The following is an 18,756-nucleotide window of genomic DNA, read 5'->3' as shown; positions in this document are numbered from 1 at the left end:
TCAGTTTTTTGTATGTTGCTTAAATCCTCCAAAGCGGTTGGCAGTAAACATCAGGTCACGGTACGCCACGGTAGGCCACGGAGGCAATGAGCTCGAGTTGAAAAAGAAAAAGCTTACAGCACCTGGTATTCCCAGGCGGTCTCCCATCCAAGTACTAACCAGGCCCGACCCTGCTTAGCTTCCGAGATCAGACGAGATCGGGCGTGTTCAGGGTGGTATGGCCGTAAGCAATTAGTGCAGGCGCAAAACCAGGTTTTATACAGTAGCACATAAGGAGTGAGAAAGCTGCTGAGGCTCGACGTTACACTCTTACAAAAACAATCATTAGTTAGATATAAACGGCAGTAATTGATTCAGTAGGACTCCTTATCCATGTAAACGATCATTGTGACATCTGAATTCATTAATTATCTGAAATACACTGCGTGTGCGTGTGATGTTAAATGTTTGAACCAAGGTTAACGGTTAAAGTGTCAGAGAATGGGTGGTGATTTTTTGACGTCCTCCCATGATCTGAAGTGAGCGTGCGTGTTTGTGTTGGTGAAAGTTTAAGAAATGTACAACTGTCGGTTCAGCTCTCTGGTGCTCCCTGCTGGCAGTATCACTATACTGTCCTCATGTTTCACAAAAATAGTTTTGAGAGACGTTGTCAGTTTTTGTATGTTGCTTAAATCCTCCAAAGCGGTTGGCAGTAAACATCAGGTCACGGTACGCCACGGTAGGCCACGGAGTCAATGAGCTCGAGTTGAAAAAGAAAAAGCTTACAGCACCTGGTATTCCCAGGCGGTCTCCCATCCAAGTACTAACCAGGCCCGACCCTGCTTAGCTTCCGAGATCAGACGAGATCGGGCGTGTTCAGGGTGGTATGGCCGTAAGCAATTAGTGCAGGCGCAAAACCAGGTTTTATACAGTAGCACATAAGGAGTGAGAAAGCTGCTGAGGCTCGACGTTACACTTTTACAAAAACAATCATTAGTTAGATATAAACGGCAGTAATTGATTCAGTAGGACTCCTTATCCATGTAAACGATCATTGTGACATCTGAATTCATTAATTATCTGAAATACACTGCGTGTGCGTGTGATGTTAAATGTTTGAACCAAGGTTAACGGTTAAAGTGTCAGAGAATGGGTGGTGATTTTTTGACGTCCTCCCATGATCTGAAGTGAGCGTGCGTGTTTGTGTTGGTGAAAGTTTAAGAAATGTACAACTGTCGGTTCAGCTCTCTGGTGCTCCCTGCTGGCAGTATCACTATACTGTCCTCATGTTTCACAAAAATAGTTTTGAGAGACGTTGTCAGTTTTTGTATGTTGCTTAAATCCTCCAAAGCGGTTGGCAGTAAACATCAGGTCACGGTACGCCACGGTAGGCCACGGAGTCAATGAGCTCGAGTTGAAAAAGAAAAAGCTTACAGCACCTGGTATTCCCAGGCGGTCTCCCATCCAAGTACTAACCAGGCCCGACCCTGCTTAGCTTCCGAGATCAGACGAGATCGGGCGTGTTCAGGGTGGTATGGCCGTAAGCAATTAGTGCAGGCGCAAAACCAGGTTTTATACAGTAGCACATAAGGAGTGAGAAAGCTGCTGAGGCTCGACGTTACACTTTTACAAAAACAATCATTAGTTAGATATAAACGGCAGTAATTGATTCAGTAGGACTCCTTATCCATGTAAACGATCATTGTGACATCTGAATTCATTAATTATCTGAAATACACTGCGTGTGCGTGTGATGTTAAATGTTTGAACCAAGGTTAACGGTTAAAGTGTCAGAGAATGGGTGGTGATTTTTTGACGTCCTCCCATGATCTGAAGTGAGCGTGCGTGTTTGTGTTGGTGAAAGTTTAAGAAATGTACAACTGTCGGTTCAGCTCTCTGGTGCTCCCTGCTGGCAGTATCACTATACTGTCCTCATGTTTCACAAAAATAGTTTTGAGAGACGTTGTCAGTTTTTGTATGTTGCTTAAATCCTCCAAAGCGGTTGGCAGTAAACATCAGGTCACGGTACGCCACGGTAGGCCACGGAGTCAATGAGCTCGAGTTGAAAAAGAAAAAGCTTACAGCACCTGGTATTCCCAGGCGGTCTCCCATCCAAGTACTAACCAGGCCCGACCCTGCTTAGCTTCCGAGATCAGACGAGATCGGGCGTGTTCAGGGTGGTATGGCCGTAAGCAATTAGTGCAGGCGCAAAACCAGGTTTTATACAGTAGCACATAAGGAGTGAGAAAGCTGCTGAGGCTCGACGTTACACTTTTACAAAAACAATCATTAGTTAGATATAAACGGCAGTAATTGATTCAGTAGGACTCCTTATCCATGTAAACGATCATTGTGACATCTGAATTCATTAATTATCTGAAATACACTGCGTGTGCGTGTGATGTTAAATGTTTGAACCAAGGTTAACGGTTAAAGTGTCAGAGAATGGGTGGTGATTTTTTGACGTCCTCCCATGATCTGAAGTGAGCGTGCGTGTTTGTGTTGGTGAAAGTTTAAGAAATGTACAACTGTCGGTTCAGCTCTCTGGTGCTCCCTGCTGGCAGTATCACTATACTGTCCTCATGTTTCACAAAAATAGTTTTGAGAGACGTTGTCAGTTTTTGTATGTTGCTTAAATCCTCCAAAGCGGTTGGCAGTAAACATCAGGTCACGGTACGCCACGGTAGGCCACGGAGTCAATGAGCTCGAGTTGAAAAAGAAAAAGCTTACAGCACCTGGTATTCCCAGGCGGTCTCCCATCCAAGTACTAACCAGGCCCGACCCTGCTTAGCTTCCGAGATCAGACGAGATCGGGCGTGTTCAGGGTGGTATGGCCGTAAGCAATTAGTGCAGGCGCAAAACCAGGTTTTATACAGTAGCACATAAGGAGTGAGAAAGCTGCTGAGGCTCGACGTTACACTTTTACAAAAACAATCATTAGTTAGATATAAACGGCAGTAATTGATTCAGTAGGACTCCTTATCCATGTAAACGATCATTGTGACATCTGAATTCATTAATTATCTGAAATACACTGCGTGTGCGTGTGATGTTAAATGTTTGAACCAAGGTTAACGGTTAAAGTGTCAGAGAATGGGTGGTGATTTTTTGACGTCCTCCCATGATCTGAAGTGAGCGTGCGTGTTTGTGTTGGTGAAAGTTTAAGAAATGTACAACTGTCGGTTCAGCTCTCTGGTGCTCCCTGCTGGCAGTATCACTATACTGTCCTCATGTTTCACAAAAATAGTTTTGAGAGACGTTGTCAGTTTTTGTATGTTGCTTAAATCCTCCAAAGCGGTTGGCAGTAAACATCAGGTCACGGTACGCCACGGTAGGCCACGGAGTCAATGAGCTCGAGTTGAAAAAGAAAAAGCTTACAGCACCTGGTATTCCCAGGCGGTCTCCCATCCAAGTACTAACCAGGCCCGACCCTGCTTAGCTTCCGAGATCAGACGAGATCGGGCGTGTTCAGGGTGGTATGGCCGTAAGCAATTAGTGCAGGCGCAAAACCAGGTTTTATACAGTAGCACATAAGGAGTGAGAAAGCTGCTGAGGCTCGACGTTACACTTTTACAAAAACAATCATTAGTTAGATATAAACGGCAGTAATTGATTCAGTAGGACTCCTTATCCATGTAAACGATCATTGTGACATCTGAATTCATTAATTATCTGAAATACACTGCGTGTGCGTGTGATGTTAAATGTTTGAACCAAGGTTAACGGTTAAAGTGTCAGAGAATGGGTGGTGATTTTTTGACGTCCTCCCATGATCTGAAGTGAGCGTGCGTGTTTGTGTTGGTGAAAGTTTAAGAAATGTACAACTGTCGGTTCAGCTCTCTGGTGCTCCCTGCTGGCAGTATCACTATACTGTCCTCATGTTTCACAAAAATAGTTTTGAGAGACGTTGTCAGTTTTTGTATGTTGCTTAAATCCTCCAAAGCGGTTGGCAGTAAACATCAGGTCACGGTACGCCACGGTAGGCCACGGAGGCAATGAGCTCGAGTTGAAAAAGAAAAAGCTTACAGCACCTGGTATTCCCAGGCGGTCTCCCATCCAAGTACTAACCAGGCCCGACCCTGCTTAGCTTCCGAGATCAGACGAGATCGGGCGTGTTCAGGGTGGTATGGCCGTAAGCAATTAGTGCAGGCGCAAAACCAGGTTTTATACAGTAGCACATAAGGAGTGAGAAAGCTGCTGAGGCTCGACGTTACACTTTTACAAAAACAATCATTAGTTAGATATAAACGGCAGTAATTGATTCAGTAGGACTCCTTATCCATGTAAACGATCATTGTGACATCTGAATTCATTAATTATCTGAAATACACTGCGTGTGCGTGTGATGTTAAATGTTTGAACCAAGGTTAACGGTTAAAGTGTCAGAGAATGGGTGGTGATTTTTTGACGTCCTCCCATGATCTGAAGTGAGCGTGCGTGTTTGTGTTGGTGAAAGTTTAAGAAATGTACAACTGTCGGTTCAGCTCTCTGGTGCTCCCTGCTGGCAGTATCACTATACTGTCCTCATGTTTCACAAAAATAGTTTTGAGAGACGTTGTCAGTTTTTGTATGTTGCTTAAATCCTCCAAAGCGGTTGGCAGTAAACATCAGGTCACGGTACGCCACGGTAGGCCACGGAGGCAATGAGCTCGAGTTGAAAAAGAAAAAGCTTACAGCACCTGGTATTCCCAGGCGGTCTCCCATCCAAGTACTAACCAGGCCCGACCCTGCTTAGCTTCCGAGATCAGACGAGATCGGGCGTGTTCAGGGTGGTATGGCCGTAAGCAATTAGTGCAGGCGCAAAACCAGGTTTTATACAGTAGCACATAAGGAGTGAGAAAGCTGCTGAGGCTCGACGTTACACTTTTACAAAAACAATCATTAGTTAGATATAAACGGCAGTAATTGATTCAGTAGGACTCCTTATCCATGTAAACGATCATTGTGACATCTGAATTCATTAATTATCTGAAATACACTGCGTGTGCGTGTGATGTTAAATGTTTGAACCAAGGTTAACGGTTAAAGTGTCAGAGAATGGGTGGTGATTTTTTGACGTCCTCCCATGATCTGAAGTGAGCGTGCGTGTTTGTGTTGGTGAAAGTTTAAGAAATGTACAACTGTCGGTTCAGCTCTCTGGTGCTCCCTGCTGGCAGTATCACTATACTGTCCTCATGTTTCACAAAAATAGTTTTGAGAGACGTTGTCAGTTTTTGTATGTTGCTTAAATCCTCCAAAGCGGTTGGCAGTAAACATCAGGTCACGGTACGCCACGGTAGGCCACGGAGTCAATGAGCTCGAGTTGAAAAAGAAAAAGCTTACAGCACCTGGTATTCCCAGGCGGTCTCCCATCCAAGTACTAACCAGGCCCGACCCTGCTTAGCTTCCGAGATCAGACGAGATCGGGCGTGTTCAGGGTGGTATGGCCGTAAGCAATTAGTGCAGGCGCAAAACCAGGTTTTATACAGTAGCACATAAGGAGTGAGAAAGCTGCTGAGGCTCGACGTTACACTTTTACAAAAACAATCATTAGTTAGATATAAACGGCAGTAATTGATTCAGTAGGACTCCTTATCCATGTAAACGATCATTGTGACATCTGAATTCATTAATTATCTGAAATACACTGCGTGTGCGTGTGATGTTAAATGTTTGAACCAAGGTTAACGGTTAAAGTGTCAGAGAATGGGTGGTGATTTTTTGACGTCCTCCCATGATCTGAAGTGAGCGTGCGTGTTTGTGTTGGTGAAAGTTTAAGAAATGTACAACTGTCGGTTCAGCTCTCTGGTGCTCCCTGCTGGCAGTATCACTATACTGTCCTCATGTTTCACAAAAATAGTTTTGAGAGACGTTGTCAGTTTTTGTATGTTGCTTAAATCCTCCAAAGCGGTTGGCAGTAAACATCAGGTCACGGTACGCCACGGTAGGCCACGGAGTCAATGAGCTCGAGTTGAAAAAGAAAAAGCTTACAGCACCTGGTATTCCCAGGCGGTCTCCCATCCAAGTACTAACCAGGCCCGACCCTGCTTAGCTTCCGAGATCAGACGAGATCGGGCGTGTTCAGGGTGGTATGGCCGTAAGCAATTAGTGCAGGCGCAAAACCAGGTTTTATACAGTAGCACATAAGGAGTGAGAAAGCTGCTGAGGCTCGACGTTACACTTTTACAAAAACAATCATTAGTTAGATATAAACGGCAGTAATTGATTCAGTAGGACTCCTTATCCATGTAAACGATCATTGTGACATCTGAATTCATTAATTATCTGAAATACACTGCGTGTGCGTGTGATGTTAAATGTTTGAACCAAGGTTAACGGTTAAAGTGTCAGAGAATGGGTGGTGATTTTTTGACGTCCTCCCATGATCTGAAGTGAGCGTGCGTGTTTGTGTTGGTGAAAGTTTAAGAAATGTACAACTGTCGGTTCAGCTCTCTGGTGCTCCCTGCTGGCAGTATCACTATACTGTCCTCATGTTTCACAAAAATAGTTTTGAGAGACGTTGTCAGTTTTTGTATGTTGCTTAAATCCTCCAAAGCGGTTGGCAGTAAACATCAGGTCACGGTACGCCACGGTAGGCCACGGAGTCAATGAGCTCGAGTTGAAAAAGAAAAAGCTTACAGCACCTGGTATTCCCAGGCGGTCTCCCATCCAAGTACTAACCAGGCCCGACCCTGCTTAGCTTCCGAGATCAGACGAGATCGGGCGTGTTCAGGGTGGTATGGCCGTAAGCAATTAGTGCAGGCGCAAAACCAGGTTTTATACAGTAGCACATAAGGAGTGAGAAAGCTGCTGAGGCTCGACGTTACACTTTTACAAAAACAATCATTAGTTAGATATAAACGGCAGTAATTGATTCAGTAGGACTCCTTATCCATGTAAACGATCATTGTGACATCTGAATTCATTAATTATCTGAAATACACTGCGTGTGCGTGTGATGTTAAATGTTTGAACCAAGGTTAACGGTTAAAGTGTCAGAGAATGGGTGGTGATTTTTTGACGTCCTCCCATGATCTGAAGTGAGCGTGCGTGTTTGTGTTGGTGAAAGTTTAAGAAATGTACAACTGTCGTTTCAGCTCTCTGGTGCTCCCTGCTGGCAGTATCACTATACTGTCCTCATGTTTCACAAAAATAGTTTTGAGAGACGTTGTCAGTTTTTGTATGTTGCTTAAATCCTCCAAAGCGGTTGGCAGTAAACATCAGGTCACGGTACGCCACGGTAGGCCACGGAGGCAATGAGCTCGAGTTGAAAAAGAAAAAGCTTACAGCACCTGGTATTCCCAGGCGGTCTCCCATCCAAGTACTAACCAGGCCCGACCCTGCTTAGCTTCCGAGATCAGACGAGATCGGGCGTGTTCAGGGTGGTATGGCCGTAAGCAATTAGTGCAGGCGCAAAACCAGGTTTTATACAGTAGCACATAAGGAGTGAGAAAGCTGCTGAGGCTCGACGTTACACTTTTACAAAAACAATCATTAGTTAGATATAAACGGCAGTAATTGATTCAGTAGGACTCCTTATCCATGTAAACGATCATTGTGACATCTGAATTCATTAATTATCTGAAATACACTGCGTGTGCGTGTGATGTTAAATGTTTGAACCAAGGTTAACGGTTAAAGTGTCAGAGAATGGGTGGTGATTTTTTGACGTCCTCCCATGATCTGAAGTGAGCGTGCGTGTTTGTGTTGGTGAAAGTTTAAGAAATGTACAACTGTCGGTTCAGCTCTCTGGTGCTCCCTGCTGGCAGTATCACTATACTGTCCTCATGTTTCACAAAAATAGTTTTGAGAGACGTTGTCAGTTTTTGTATGTTGCTTAAATCCTCCAAAGCGGTTGGCAGTAAACATCAGGTCACGGTACGCCACGCTAGGCCACGGAGGCAATGAGCTCGAGTTGAAAAAGAAAAAGCTTACAGCACCTGGTATTCCCAGGCGTTCTCCCATCCAAGTACTAACCAGGCCCGACCCTGCTTAGCTTCCGAGATCAGACGAGATCGGGCGTGTTCAGGGTGGTATGGCCGTAAATTAATAATGCAGGCGCAAATCCAGGTTTTATACAGTAGCACATAAGGAGTGAGAAAGCTGCTGAGGCTCGACGTTACACTCTTACAAAAACAATCATTAGTTAGATATAAACGGCAGTAATTGATTCAGTAGGACTCCTTATCCATGTAAACGATCATTGTGACATCTGAATTCATTAATTATCTGAAATACACTGCGTGTTCGTTTGATGTTAAATGTTTGAACCAAGGTTAACGGTTAAAGTGTCAGAGAATGGGTGGTGATTTTTTGACGTCCTCCCATGATCTGAAGTGAGCGTGCGTGTTTGTGTTGGTGAAAGTTTAAGAAATGTACAACTGTCGGTTCAGCTCTCTGGTGCTCCCTGCTGGCAGTATCACTATACTGTCCTCATGTTTCACAAAAATAGTTTTGAGAGACGTTGTCAGTTTTTGTATGTTGCTTAAATCCTCCAAAGCGGTTGGCAGTAAACATCAGGTCACGGTACGCCACGGTAGGCCACGGAGTCAATGAGCTCGAGTTGAAAAAGAAAAGCTTACAGCACCTGGTATTCCCAGGCGGTCTCCCATCCAAGTACTAACCAGGCCCGACCCTGCTTAGCTTCCGAGATCAGACGAGATCGGGCGTGTTCAGGGTGGTATGGCCGTAAGCAATTAGTGCAGGCGCAAAACCAGGTTTTATACAGTAGCACATAAGGAGTGAGAAAGCTGCTGAGGCTTGACGTTACACTTTTACAAAAACAATCATTAGTTAGATATAAACGGCAGTAATTGATTCAGTAGGACTCCTTATCCATGTAAACGATCATTGTGACATCTGAATTCATTAATTATCTGAAATACACTGCGTGTGCGTGTGATGTTAAATGTTTGAACCAAGGTTAACGGTTAAAGTGTCAGAGAATGGGTGGTGATTTTTTGATGTCCTCCCATGATCTGAAGTGAGCGTGCGTGTTTGCGTTGGTGAAAGTTTAAGAAATGTACAACTGTCGGTTCAGCTCTCTGGTGCTCCCTGCTGGCAGTATCACTGGGAGATTAGAGAGAGAGCAGCAGAGAGAGGTCATGTTTCCCGAAGCTCCGCTAGGCATTGGAAAAAACTACTTAATTCATCATTTAGATCTACTTTATCTTATTTTATTTCATGATCATAATACCTAACAGTATATAGTTTGTTTTCGTCGTCCTCCATCGCTCGATTCAACAATACATTTTGGCACTTTTTACTCCCGGATCAGACCGCAGAAAAAGCCTTGGACTTTCCTATCGACAACATGCCTCTGTACTCGGATATCTCAGGCACGGAGACTGGGAAATGCACAGACTGCACCAAAATGCAACAGAGGGTGGCTTTAATTGAAACGAGACTAGCAGCATTAGAAAAATGCAAAGGACCCCTACAGGATACAGTGCCGATGGGTGAGTTTGCTGAGCTCACTCAGATACAGCAAGATGATCAAAGCTACACTGTATCCTTCCCGAAGCTGGACAAGAGAGAGACAGTTCCAGCTGCGTTTCACTGGCACAGAGTCGGCGCTAAGCCAAAACAACATACCAAAGTGAATCAACAAGATCACTCAACGCCAAATGCTAAACTACCCAAAGCTAAAGTTATCAGCCGGATTAGCCCGTCACTGAAATTAACCCTGCCACTGAAGAACCGGTTCCTGCCACTTCAAGAGTCCACGAACGAGCCTGCCACCCATGCACCCCTGAGCCCCGAGATGCGTCCGGACGGACAGTGCGGACAGAGACGGAACATGAACCAGTCGCCATGGAGGCGAGCTGCGCATGCCTCGGCCACCCGTGCACCCCTGACCCCTGAAATGTGTCCGGACAGACGGTACGGACAGACATGGAACAACCAGTCGCCACGGAGGCGGGCTGCGCATGTGTCTGCCACCGTCCAACAAGGGCCCATCTCAGAGGAAGCAGATGAACCAGACACTCTGATTATAGGAGACTCAACCATCAAGGATATAACCGGTAAGAAGATCAAAACATGCTTCTTCCCAAATGGAATTGTTAGTGATATCAACCATAAACTAGCCAAAGTCATATTGGAGAACCCCAAAATCTCACAGATTATTGTGCATGCAGGATTTAATGATGTTCAAAGAGAACAGTCAGAACTTCTGAAGAGGGATTACACTGATCTATTGGATACACTGGACAAAATACACATCAACTCATTCATCAGTGGACCCATACCATCAGTTGACAGGGGAATAAACAGATTCAGTCGTCTACTTGCACTGAATACATGGCTTTCCAGAGTCTGCAATGAAAGAGGAAGGGGCTTTATTGACAATTTCAACTTATTCTGGGGGCGCAAATATCTTTTCAGAGCAGATGGCCTACACCCAAACAGGTTAGGCTCAAAACTGTTGAGGGACAATCTTCTCTTCTCGCTTTACGCACAGGCCACAATCTTGCCATGGTCTGACGCACAGGCCGCAATCAGAGCACAGGTTGAGAAGAAGCGAGACTACAGCCTCCCCCACACATCTACTCTGCCACTATCTGACACACAGATAGCAGACAGCCCACAGACCTTGAAGAGAGACAACAGCCCGCCCGACGCCATCAACACTGTGCCTTCCCCAATCGCTGATGCTGGCTTGACGAGGAACGGCCTCCCCCCCCCTCCTCTGCATTACAGACCAAAGACCTTGAAGAGAGACAACAGCCTGCCCGACACCATGGACACCGTGCCCTCCCCCATCGCTGATGCTGGCTTGGCGAGGAACGGCCACCCCCCTCCTCATCTCTCCCATAGCCACAACAACTCCAGCTCCACTGTCTCCTCCCTTTGCGATTTTCCAGCTGAATTTAAGAAACAGGAATATGTAGGCATCAAACTTGCATCTGTGTCAATGATAGCATCGCCAGGTCATTCACACAGGCTGATAACACCAAAGCGGAGAGCGCCCCAGCCCCCCGCCCCCTGTACTGATAGTAGTCCTGAGTATTACTGAGACAAAAAAGGGTTCAGCCGTAGACAAAGTATAAAGGACGTTTCGCATAATCTGCTGAACCCAAGGTTGCCTATGTCAAAACATGGCAACTTTTGCATTCCTGCTGTAACCACTAAGAGAGTAAACAAAGGGAAACGTAGACACACTGCTAACCTCACAAATCTCATACATATTTCCTCCAAACCAAAAACAACCTTAAAGCCTATCAACAACACCATCAAGATGGGTCTACTTAATGTTAGGTCTCTTAATAACAAATCATTTTTAGTTAATGATTTTATTACCACCTCTAAACTGGATTTTATGTTTTTAACTGAAACATGGCTGGAACAAAATAACAGTGCAACCGTTCTGATAGAGACAGCTCCTCCCAACTATAACTTTTTTGATGCATGTAGATCTGGGAAAAGAGGTGGAGGGGTTGCTGTTATATTTAAAAATGATTTTCAGGGGAAACAGATGTTATTTGGTGATTTTCCATCATTCGAATACCTTTGTGCTGTATTGAAATGCTCCCCCAGAGTTCTCCTATTAATTATTTACAGGCCACCCACATACTCTGCAAATTTTTTCGATGAATTCACAGAATTATTGTCTAGCATCTCCACAGACTTTGACTGTCTAGTTATAACTGGTGACTTCAATTTTCATACTGATGATTTGAATGACAAGTGTGCAAAAAAACTTTTTACCATTTTGGACACATTTGAACTGTCCCAACATGTGAAAGAGACTACTCATTGTAAGGGCCACACTCTAGACCTGGTTATCACAAAGGGCCTCAATGTTTCTGATCTCTCTGTGACTGATCCTTCCTTGTCTGACCACTTTTGTGTTTTCTTTAATATATCGTTTATTCCCGACATACAGACAAAATCAAATACTGTCAAAAAACGGTATATCAATGAAGAATCGTATGTACTTTTTAGAAAGGCCATCTCCTTACTACCACCTCTCAATCCATGTTCTGCTGATGATCTTGTAGAAAACTTTAATTTGAAAATTTTGAAAATCATGGATGTCATTGCACCTTATAAGGTTAAAACGATTTCTGGAAAGCAAAAGGCACCCTGGAGAAAAGCTGCCTCTGTAACAGCACAGAAAAAAGAATGCAGGAAGGTTGAACGCATCTGGCGTAAAACAAAGCTTCAAATTCACCATGATATCTACAAAGAGAGCCTCCGTGCCTACAATTCAGACTTAAAAAGTGCTAGAGAAACATTTTTCTCCAATATCATTAAATCCAATAATAATAATGCAAAAACCCTATTTGCAACTGTTGACAGACTGACCAACCCCCCAACACAAATTCCACCTGATCTCCATTCCACGCAGAAATGCAATGAGTTTGCAGCTTTTTATACTGATAAAATTGAAGGCATCAGACGCGCCATCAATATCTCCACTTCAAACAAAAATGTTGGACTACCACCCTGTTCAGGCAAAAATAACGTGGCAGGGATGGCATGCTTTAATGTTATTGACTCTAAAACTCTTGTGGAAACTGTTACACAACTAAAGCCATCCACCTGTTGCCTTGATTCTTTACCTACCAACCTCTTTAAGAATGTTTTTGACTGCCTAGCAATAGACATATTGCAGATAGTTAACAACTCTCTCCAGTCAGGCAACTTTCCAAAAGCCCTGAAAACTGCAGTTATTAAACCCCTTTTAAAAAAGCGGAGCCTAGATACCTCTATTATTAACAACTACAGACCAATATCAAATCTGCCCTTCATAAGTAAAATCATTGAGAAAGTTGTCCTCCAGCAACTTAATCACTTCCTGGCATCAACTGGTTGTTATGACACCTTCCAATCAGGATTTCGACCCCTGCACAGCACTGAGACCGCCCTCATTAAAGTTGTAAACGACATCCGTCTTAACACAGACTCTGGAAAAACCTCAATACTAATGCTACTAGACCTCAGTGCTGCATTCGACACTGTAGACCATACAATACTTTTGGACAGGTTAGAAAACTGGGTGGGGCTTTCAGGCACAGTCTTAAATTGGTTCAGATCCTACCTACAAAATAGGAACTACTTTGTTTCCATCGGCGACTTTGTATCAGAATCAACCAACGTGATGTGTGGAGTCCCACAAGGTTCGATCTTAGGACCCTCTTTATTCAACATCTACATGCTCCCACTAGGGCAAATCATGCATAATAACAATATTGACCATCATTGCTATGCTGATGACACGCAAATCTATGTATCGCTATCACCAAATGACTATCGGCCCATAGATCTGCTGTGCCAGTGCATTGAGCAAGTGAAAGACTGGATGTGCCGAAATTTCCTTCAGCTAAATGAGGATAAAACAGAGATAATTGTATTTGGTGCTAAAACGGAAAGGCTTAAAGTAACCCAACACCTTCACTCTCTGTCCCTGAAAACCTCAATCAAAGCCAGAAACCTAGGGGTTATCATGGATTCTGATTTACATTTCGAAAGTCACATCAAATCAGTTACAAAATCTGCATATTATCACCTTAAAAATGTAGCAAGACTTAGAGGGCTCATGTCCACAGAAGACTTACAAAAACTTGTACATGCCTTTATCACTAGTAAGCTTGATTACTGCAATGGTCTCCTTACAGGTCTCCCAAAACAAACTCTAAGGAAGCTTCAGCTTGTTCAGAATGCTGCTGCTAGAGTATTAACAAAGACCAAAAAATTTGAACATATTACACCAATTCTTAAATCGTTACATTGGCTTCCTGTAGGTCAGAGAATTGATTTTAAAATCATGTTGCTAACCTATAAATCCCTACATGGTTTAGGCCCAAAATATTTAACTGATATGCTTCCACTACATAAGCCTTCTAGAACACTAAGATCTTCTGAGACCAATCTGTTAATTATCCCCCGAGTAAACACGAAACATGGGAAAGCAGGATTTAGTTACTATGCAACAAATAGCTGGAATAAACTCCCTGAGGATTTAAGACTTGCCCCAACTCTGAGCACCTTCAAAACAAGATTGAAGACTTTTATGTTTGCTTTAGCTTTCTGCTAAATCTTAAATACTTTAGCTTTATTTTACTAAAATGCCTTTTTAACTCACTTTCAATTTTACTTACTAAAAAGCCTTTTTAACTTTCTATTTTACTAATTTCTTTGCATATGTTTTCTTTTCTTTTTTAATGTATAACAATGTTTATATGTGAAGCACTTTGAGTCTGCCTTGTGTATGAAAAGTGCTATATAAATAAAGTTGCCTTGCCTTGCCTTGCCTATACTGTCCTCATGTTTCACAAAAATAGTTTTGAGAGACGTTGTCAGTTTTTGTATGTTGCTTAAATCCTCCAAAGCGGTTGGCAGTAAACATCAGGTCACGGTACGCCACGGTAGGCCACGGAGTCAATGAGCTCGAGTTGAAAAAGAAAAAGCTTACAGTACCTGGTATTCCCAGGCGGTCTCCCAGGCGGTCTCCCATCCAAGTACTAACCATGCCCAACACTGCTTAGCTTCCGAGATCAGACGAGATCGGGAGTGTTCAGGGTGGTATGGCCGTAAGCAATTAGTGCAGGCGCAAAACCAGGTTTTATACAGTAGCACATAAGGAGTGAGAAAGCTGCTGAGGCTCGACGTTACACTTTTACAAAAACAATCATTAGTTAGATATAAACGGCAGTAATTGATTCAGTAGGACTCCTTATCCATGTAAACGATCATTGTGACATCTGAATTCATTAATTATCTGAAATACACTGCGTGTGCGTGTGATGTTAAATGTTTGAACCAAGGTTAACGGTTAAAGTGTCAGAGAATGGGTGGTGATTTTTTGACGTCCTCCCATGATCTGAAGTGAGCGTGCGTGTTTGTGTTGGTGAAAGTTTAAGAAATGTACAACTGTCGGTTCAGCTCTCTGGTGCTCCCTGCTGGCAGTATCACTATACTGTCCTCATGTTTCACAAAAATAGTTTTGAGAGACGTTGTCAGATTTTGTATGTTGCTTAAATCCTCCAAAGCGGTTGGCAGTAAACATCAGGTCACGGTACGCCACGGTAGGCCACGGAGGCAATGAGCTCGAGTTGAAAAAGAAAAAGCTTACAGCACCTGGTATTCCCAGGCGGTCTCCCATCCAAGTACTAACCAGGCCCGACCCTGCTTAGCTTCCGAGATCAGACGAGATCGGGCGTGTTCAGGGTGTTATGGCCGTAAGCAATAAGTGTAGGCGCAAAACCAGGTTTTATACAGTAGCACATAAGGAGTGAGAAAGCTGCTGAGGCTCGACGTTACACTTTTACAAAAACAATCATTAGCTAGATATAAACGGCAGTAATTGATTCAGTAGGACTCCTTATCCATGTAAACGATCATTGTGACATCTGAATTCATTAATTATCTGAAATACACTGCGTGTGCGTGTGATGTTAAATGTTTGAACCAAGGTTAACGGTTAAAGTGTCAGAGAATGGGTGGTGATTTTTTGACGTCCTCCCATGATCTGAAGTGAGCGTGCGTGTTTGTGTTGGTGAAAGTTTAAGAAATGTACAACTGTCGGTTCAGCTCTCTGGTGCTCCCTGCTGGCAGTATCACTATACTGTCCTCATGTTTCACAAAAATAGTTTTGAGAGACGTTGTCCGATTTTGTATGTTGCTTAAATCCTCCAAAGCGGTTGGCAGTAAACATCAGGTCACGGTACGCCACGGTAGGCCACGGAGTCAATGAGCTCGAGTTGAAAAAGAAAAAGCTTACAGCACCTGGTATTCCCAGGCGGTCTCCCATCCAAGTACTAACCAGGCCCGACCCTGCTTATCTTCCGAGATCAGACGAGATCGGGCGTGTTCAGGGTGGTATGGCCGTAAGCAATTAGTGCAGGCGCAAAACCAGGTTTTATACAGTAGCACATAAGGAGTGAGAAAGCTGCTGAGGCTCGACGTTACACTCTTACAAAAACAATCATTAGTTAGATATAAACGGCAGTAATTGATTCAGTAGGACTCCTTATCCATGTAAACGATCATTGTGACATCTGAATTCATTAATTATCTGAAATACACTGCGTGTGCGTGTGATGTTAAATGTTTGAACCAAGGTTAACGGTTAAAGTGTCAGAGAATGGGTGGTGATTTTTTGACGTCCTCCCATGATCTGAAGTGAGCGTGCGTGTTTGTGATGGTGAAAGTTTAAGAAATGTACAACTGTCGGTTCAGCTCTCTGGTGCTCCCTGCTGGCAGTATCACTATACTGTCCTCATGTTTCACAAAAATAGTTTTGAGAGACGTTGTCAGTTTTTGTATGTTGCTTAGATCCTCCAAAGCGGTTGGCAGTAAACATCAGGTCACGGTACGCCACGGTAGGCCACGGAGTCAATGAGCTCGAGTTGAAAAAGAAAAAGATTACAGCACCTGGTATTCCCAGGCGGTCTCCCATCCAAGTACTAACCAGGCCCGACCCTGCTTAGCTTCCGAGATCAGACGAGATCGGGCGTGTTCAGGGTGGTATGGCCGTAAGCAATTAGTGCAGGCGCAAAACCAGGTTTTATACAGTAGCACATAAGGAGTGAGAAAGCTGCTGAGGCTCGACGTTACACTTTTACAAAAACAATCATTAGTTAGATATAAACGGCAGTAATTGATTCAGTAGGACTCCTTATCCATGTAAACGATCATTGTGACATCTGAATTCATTAATTATCTGAAATACACTGCGTGTGCGTGTGATGTTAAATGTTTGAACCAAGGTTAACGGTTAAAGTGTCAGAGAATGGGTGGTGATTTTTTGACGTCCTCCCATGATCTGAAGTGAGCGTGCGTGTTTGTGTTGGTGAAAGTTTAAGAAATGTACAACTGTCGGTTCAGCTCTCTGGTGCTCCCTGCTGGCAGTATCACTATACTGTCCTCATGTTTCACAAAAATAGTTTTGAGAGACGTTGTCAGTTTTTGTATGTTGCTTAAATCCTCCAAAGCGGTTGGCAGTAAACATCAGGTCACGGTACGCCACGGTAGGCCACGGAGGCAATGAGCTCGAGTTGAAAAAGAAACAGCTTACAGCACCTGGTATTCCCAGGCGGTCTCGCATCCAAGTACTAACCAGGCCCGACCCTGCTTAGCTTCCAAGATCAGACGAGATCGGGCGTGTTCAGGGTGGTTTGGCCGTAAGCAATTAGTACAAGCGCAAAACCAGGTTTTATACAGTAGCAGATAAGGAGTGAGAAAGCTGCTGAGGCTTGACGTTACACTTTTATAAAAACAATCATTAGTTAGATATAAACGGCAGTAATTGATTCAGTAGGACTCCTTATCCATGTAAACGATCATTGTGACATCTGAATTCATTAATTATCTGAAATACACTGCGTGTGCGTGTGATGTTAAATGTTTGAACCAAGGTTAACGGTTAAAGTGTAAGAGAATGGGTGGTGATTTTTTGACGTCCTCCCATGATCTGAAGTGAGCGTGCGTGTTTGTGTTGGTGAAAGTTTAAGAAATGTACAACTGTCGGTTCAGCTCTCTGGTGCTCCCTGCTGGCAGTATCACTATACTGTCCTTATGTTTCACAAAAATAGTTTTGAGAGACGTTGTCAGTTTTTGTATGTTGCTTAAATCCTCCAAAGCGGTTGGCAGTAAACATCAGGTCACGGTACGCCACGGTAGGCCACGGAGGCAATGAGCTCGAGTTGAAAAAGAAAAAGCTTACAGCACCTGGTATTCCCAGACGGTCTCCCATCCAAGTACTAACCAGGCCCGACCCTGCTTAGCTACCGAGATCGGGCGTGTTCAGGGTGGTATGGCCGTAAGCAATTAGTGCAGGCGCAAAACCAGGTTTTATACAGTAGCACATAAGGAGTGAGAAAGCTGCTGAGGCTCGACGTTACACTCTTACAAAAACAATCATTAGTTAGATATAAACGGCAGTAATTGATTCAGTAGGACTCCTTATCCATGTAAACGATCATTGTGACATCTGAATTCATTAATTATCTGAAATACACTGCGTGTGCGTGTGATGTTAAATGTTTGAACCAAGGTTAACGGTTAAAGTGTCAGAGAATGGGTGGTGATTTTTTGACGTCCTCCCATGATCTGAAGTGAGCGTGCGTGTTTGTGTTGGTGAAAGTTTAAGAAATGTACAACTGTCGGTTCAGCTCTCTGGTGCTCCCTGCTGGCAGTATCACTATACTGTCCTCATGTTTCACAAAAATAGTTTTGAGAGACGTTGTCAGTTTTTGTATGTTGCTTAGATCCTCCAAAGCGGTTGGCAGTAAACATCAGGTCACGGTACGCCACGGTAGGCCACGGAGTCAATGAGCTCGAGTTGAAAAAGAAAAAGCTTACAGCACCTGGTATTCCCAGGCTGTCTCCCATCCAAGTACTAACCAGGCCCGACCCTGCTTAGCTTCCGAGATCAGACGAGATCGGGCGTGTTCAGGGTGGTATGGCCGTAAGCAAATAGTGCAGGCGCAAAACCAGGTTTTATACAGTAGCACATAAGGAGTGAGAAAGCTGCTGAGGCTCGACGTTACACTTTTACAAAAACAATCATTAGTTAGATATAAACGGCAGTAATTGATTCAGTAGGACTCCTTATCCATGTAAACGATCATTGTGACATCTGAATTCATTAATTATCTGAAATACACTGCGTGTGCGTGTGATGTTAAATGTTTGAACCAAGGTTAACGGTTAAAGTGTCAGAGAATGGGTGGTGATTTTTTGACGTCCTCCCATGATCTGAAGTGAGCGTGCGTGTTTGTGTTGGTGAAAGTTTAAGAAATGTACAACTGTCGGTTCAGCTCTCTGGTGCTCCCTGCTGGCAGTATCACT

The 18,756-nt window shown here is 43.8% G+C and overlaps 19 non-coding genes and 2 pseudogenes across 19 annotated transcripts; all 21 read right to left on the bottom strand.

The window, feature by feature from the left end:
* Nucleotides 1-110: 110 nt before the first annotated feature.
* LOC130397638 (5S ribosomal RNA) lies at nt 111-229 on the bottom strand. Its single transcript, XR_008900220.1, has one exon. It is a non-coding gene; the product is annotated as a 5S ribosomal RNA (ribosomal RNA).
* A 529-nt stretch (nt 230-758) lies between these two features.
* Nucleotides 759-877, bottom strand: LOC130397637 (5S ribosomal RNA). The gene has a single exon (XR_008900219.1). It is a non-coding gene; the product is annotated as a 5S ribosomal RNA (ribosomal RNA).
* A 529-nt stretch (nt 878-1,406) lies between these two features.
* Nucleotides 1,407-1,525, bottom strand: LOC130397636 (5S ribosomal RNA). The gene has a single exon (XR_008900218.1). It is a non-coding gene; the product is annotated as a 5S ribosomal RNA (ribosomal RNA).
* A 529-nt stretch (nt 1,526-2,054) lies between these two features.
* On the bottom strand, nt 2,055-2,173 carry LOC130397635 (5S ribosomal RNA). Its single transcript, XR_008900217.1, has one exon. It is a non-coding gene; the product is annotated as a 5S ribosomal RNA (ribosomal RNA).
* Nucleotides 2,174-2,702: 529 nt separating this feature from the next.
* LOC130397634 (5S ribosomal RNA) lies at nt 2,703-2,821 on the bottom strand. The gene has a single exon (XR_008900216.1). It is a non-coding gene; the product is annotated as a 5S ribosomal RNA (ribosomal RNA).
* Nucleotides 2,822-3,350: 529 nt separating this feature from the next.
* On the bottom strand, nt 3,351-3,469 carry LOC130397633 (5S ribosomal RNA). Its single transcript, XR_008900215.1, has one exon. It is a non-coding gene; the product is annotated as a 5S ribosomal RNA (ribosomal RNA).
* Nucleotides 3,470-3,998: 529 nt separating this feature from the next.
* On the bottom strand, nt 3,999-4,117 carry LOC130397632 (5S ribosomal RNA). Its single transcript, XR_008900214.1, has one exon. It is a non-coding gene; the product is annotated as a 5S ribosomal RNA (ribosomal RNA).
* Nucleotides 4,118-4,646: 529 nt separating this feature from the next.
* On the bottom strand, nt 4,647-4,765 carry LOC130397631 (5S ribosomal RNA). The gene has a single exon (XR_008900213.1). It is a non-coding gene; the product is annotated as a 5S ribosomal RNA (ribosomal RNA).
* A 529-nt stretch (nt 4,766-5,294) lies between these two features.
* LOC130397630 (5S ribosomal RNA) lies at nt 5,295-5,413 on the bottom strand. Its single transcript, XR_008900212.1, has one exon. It is a non-coding gene; the product is annotated as a 5S ribosomal RNA (ribosomal RNA).
* A 529-nt stretch (nt 5,414-5,942) lies between these two features.
* LOC130397628 (5S ribosomal RNA) lies at nt 5,943-6,061 on the bottom strand. The gene has a single exon (XR_008900210.1). It is a non-coding gene; the product is annotated as a 5S ribosomal RNA (ribosomal RNA).
* A 529-nt stretch (nt 6,062-6,590) lies between these two features.
* On the bottom strand, nt 6,591-6,709 carry LOC130397627 (5S ribosomal RNA). The gene has a single exon (XR_008900209.1). It is a non-coding gene; the product is annotated as a 5S ribosomal RNA (ribosomal RNA).
* Nucleotides 6,710-7,238: 529 nt separating this feature from the next.
* Nucleotides 7,239-7,357, bottom strand: LOC130397625 (5S ribosomal RNA). The gene has a single exon (XR_008900208.1). It is a non-coding gene; the product is annotated as a 5S ribosomal RNA (ribosomal RNA).
* A 529-nt stretch (nt 7,358-7,886) lies between these two features.
* LOC130394839 (5S ribosomal RNA) lies at nt 7,887-8,005 on the bottom strand. Its single transcript, XR_008897958.1, has one exon. It is a non-coding gene; the product is annotated as a 5S ribosomal RNA (ribosomal RNA).
* A 528-nt stretch (nt 8,006-8,533) lies between these two features.
* Nucleotides 8,534-8,652, bottom strand: LOC130397624 (5S ribosomal RNA). Its single transcript, XR_008900207.1, has one exon. It is a non-coding gene; the product is annotated as a 5S ribosomal RNA (ribosomal RNA).
* Nucleotides 8,653-14,370: 5,718 nt separating this feature from the next.
* Nucleotides 14,371-14,501, bottom strand: LOC130396058 (5S ribosomal RNA; annotated as a pseudogene).
* Nucleotides 14,502-15,030: 529 nt separating this feature from the next.
* Nucleotides 15,031-15,149, bottom strand: LOC130400857 (5S ribosomal RNA). The gene has a single exon (XR_008903328.1). It is a non-coding gene; the product is annotated as a 5S ribosomal RNA (ribosomal RNA).
* A 529-nt stretch (nt 15,150-15,678) lies between these two features.
* On the bottom strand, nt 15,679-15,797 carry LOC130399655 (5S ribosomal RNA). The gene has a single exon (XR_008902158.1). It is a non-coding gene; the product is annotated as a 5S ribosomal RNA (ribosomal RNA).
* Nucleotides 15,798-16,326: 529 nt separating this feature from the next.
* On the bottom strand, nt 16,327-16,445 carry LOC130399920 (5S ribosomal RNA). The gene has a single exon (XR_008902412.1). It is a non-coding gene; the product is annotated as a 5S ribosomal RNA (ribosomal RNA).
* A 529-nt stretch (nt 16,446-16,974) lies between these two features.
* LOC130395275 (5S ribosomal RNA) lies at nt 16,975-17,093 on the bottom strand. The gene has a single exon (XR_008898350.1). It is a non-coding gene; the product is annotated as a 5S ribosomal RNA (ribosomal RNA).
* Nucleotides 17,094-17,622: 529 nt separating this feature from the next.
* LOC130395887 (5S ribosomal RNA) lies at nt 17,623-17,731 on the bottom strand (annotated as a pseudogene).
* Nucleotides 17,732-18,260: 529 nt separating this feature from the next.
* Nucleotides 18,261-18,379, bottom strand: LOC130401170 (5S ribosomal RNA). Its single transcript, XR_008903630.1, has one exon. It is a non-coding gene; the product is annotated as a 5S ribosomal RNA (ribosomal RNA).
* Nucleotides 18,380-18,756: the final 377 nt, after the last annotated feature.

This window comes from Gadus chalcogrammus, chromosome 12, assembly GCF_026213295.1.
Source record: "Gadus chalcogrammus isolate NIFS_2021 chromosome 12, NIFS_Gcha_1.0, whole genome shotgun sequence".
Classification (NCBI taxonomy): Eukaryota; Metazoa; Chordata; class Actinopteri; order Gadiformes; family Gadidae; genus Gadus; species Gadus chalcogrammus.
Note: the sequence above shows the minus strand (reverse complement) of the source record. Positions and strands in the feature narration are given on the sequence as shown.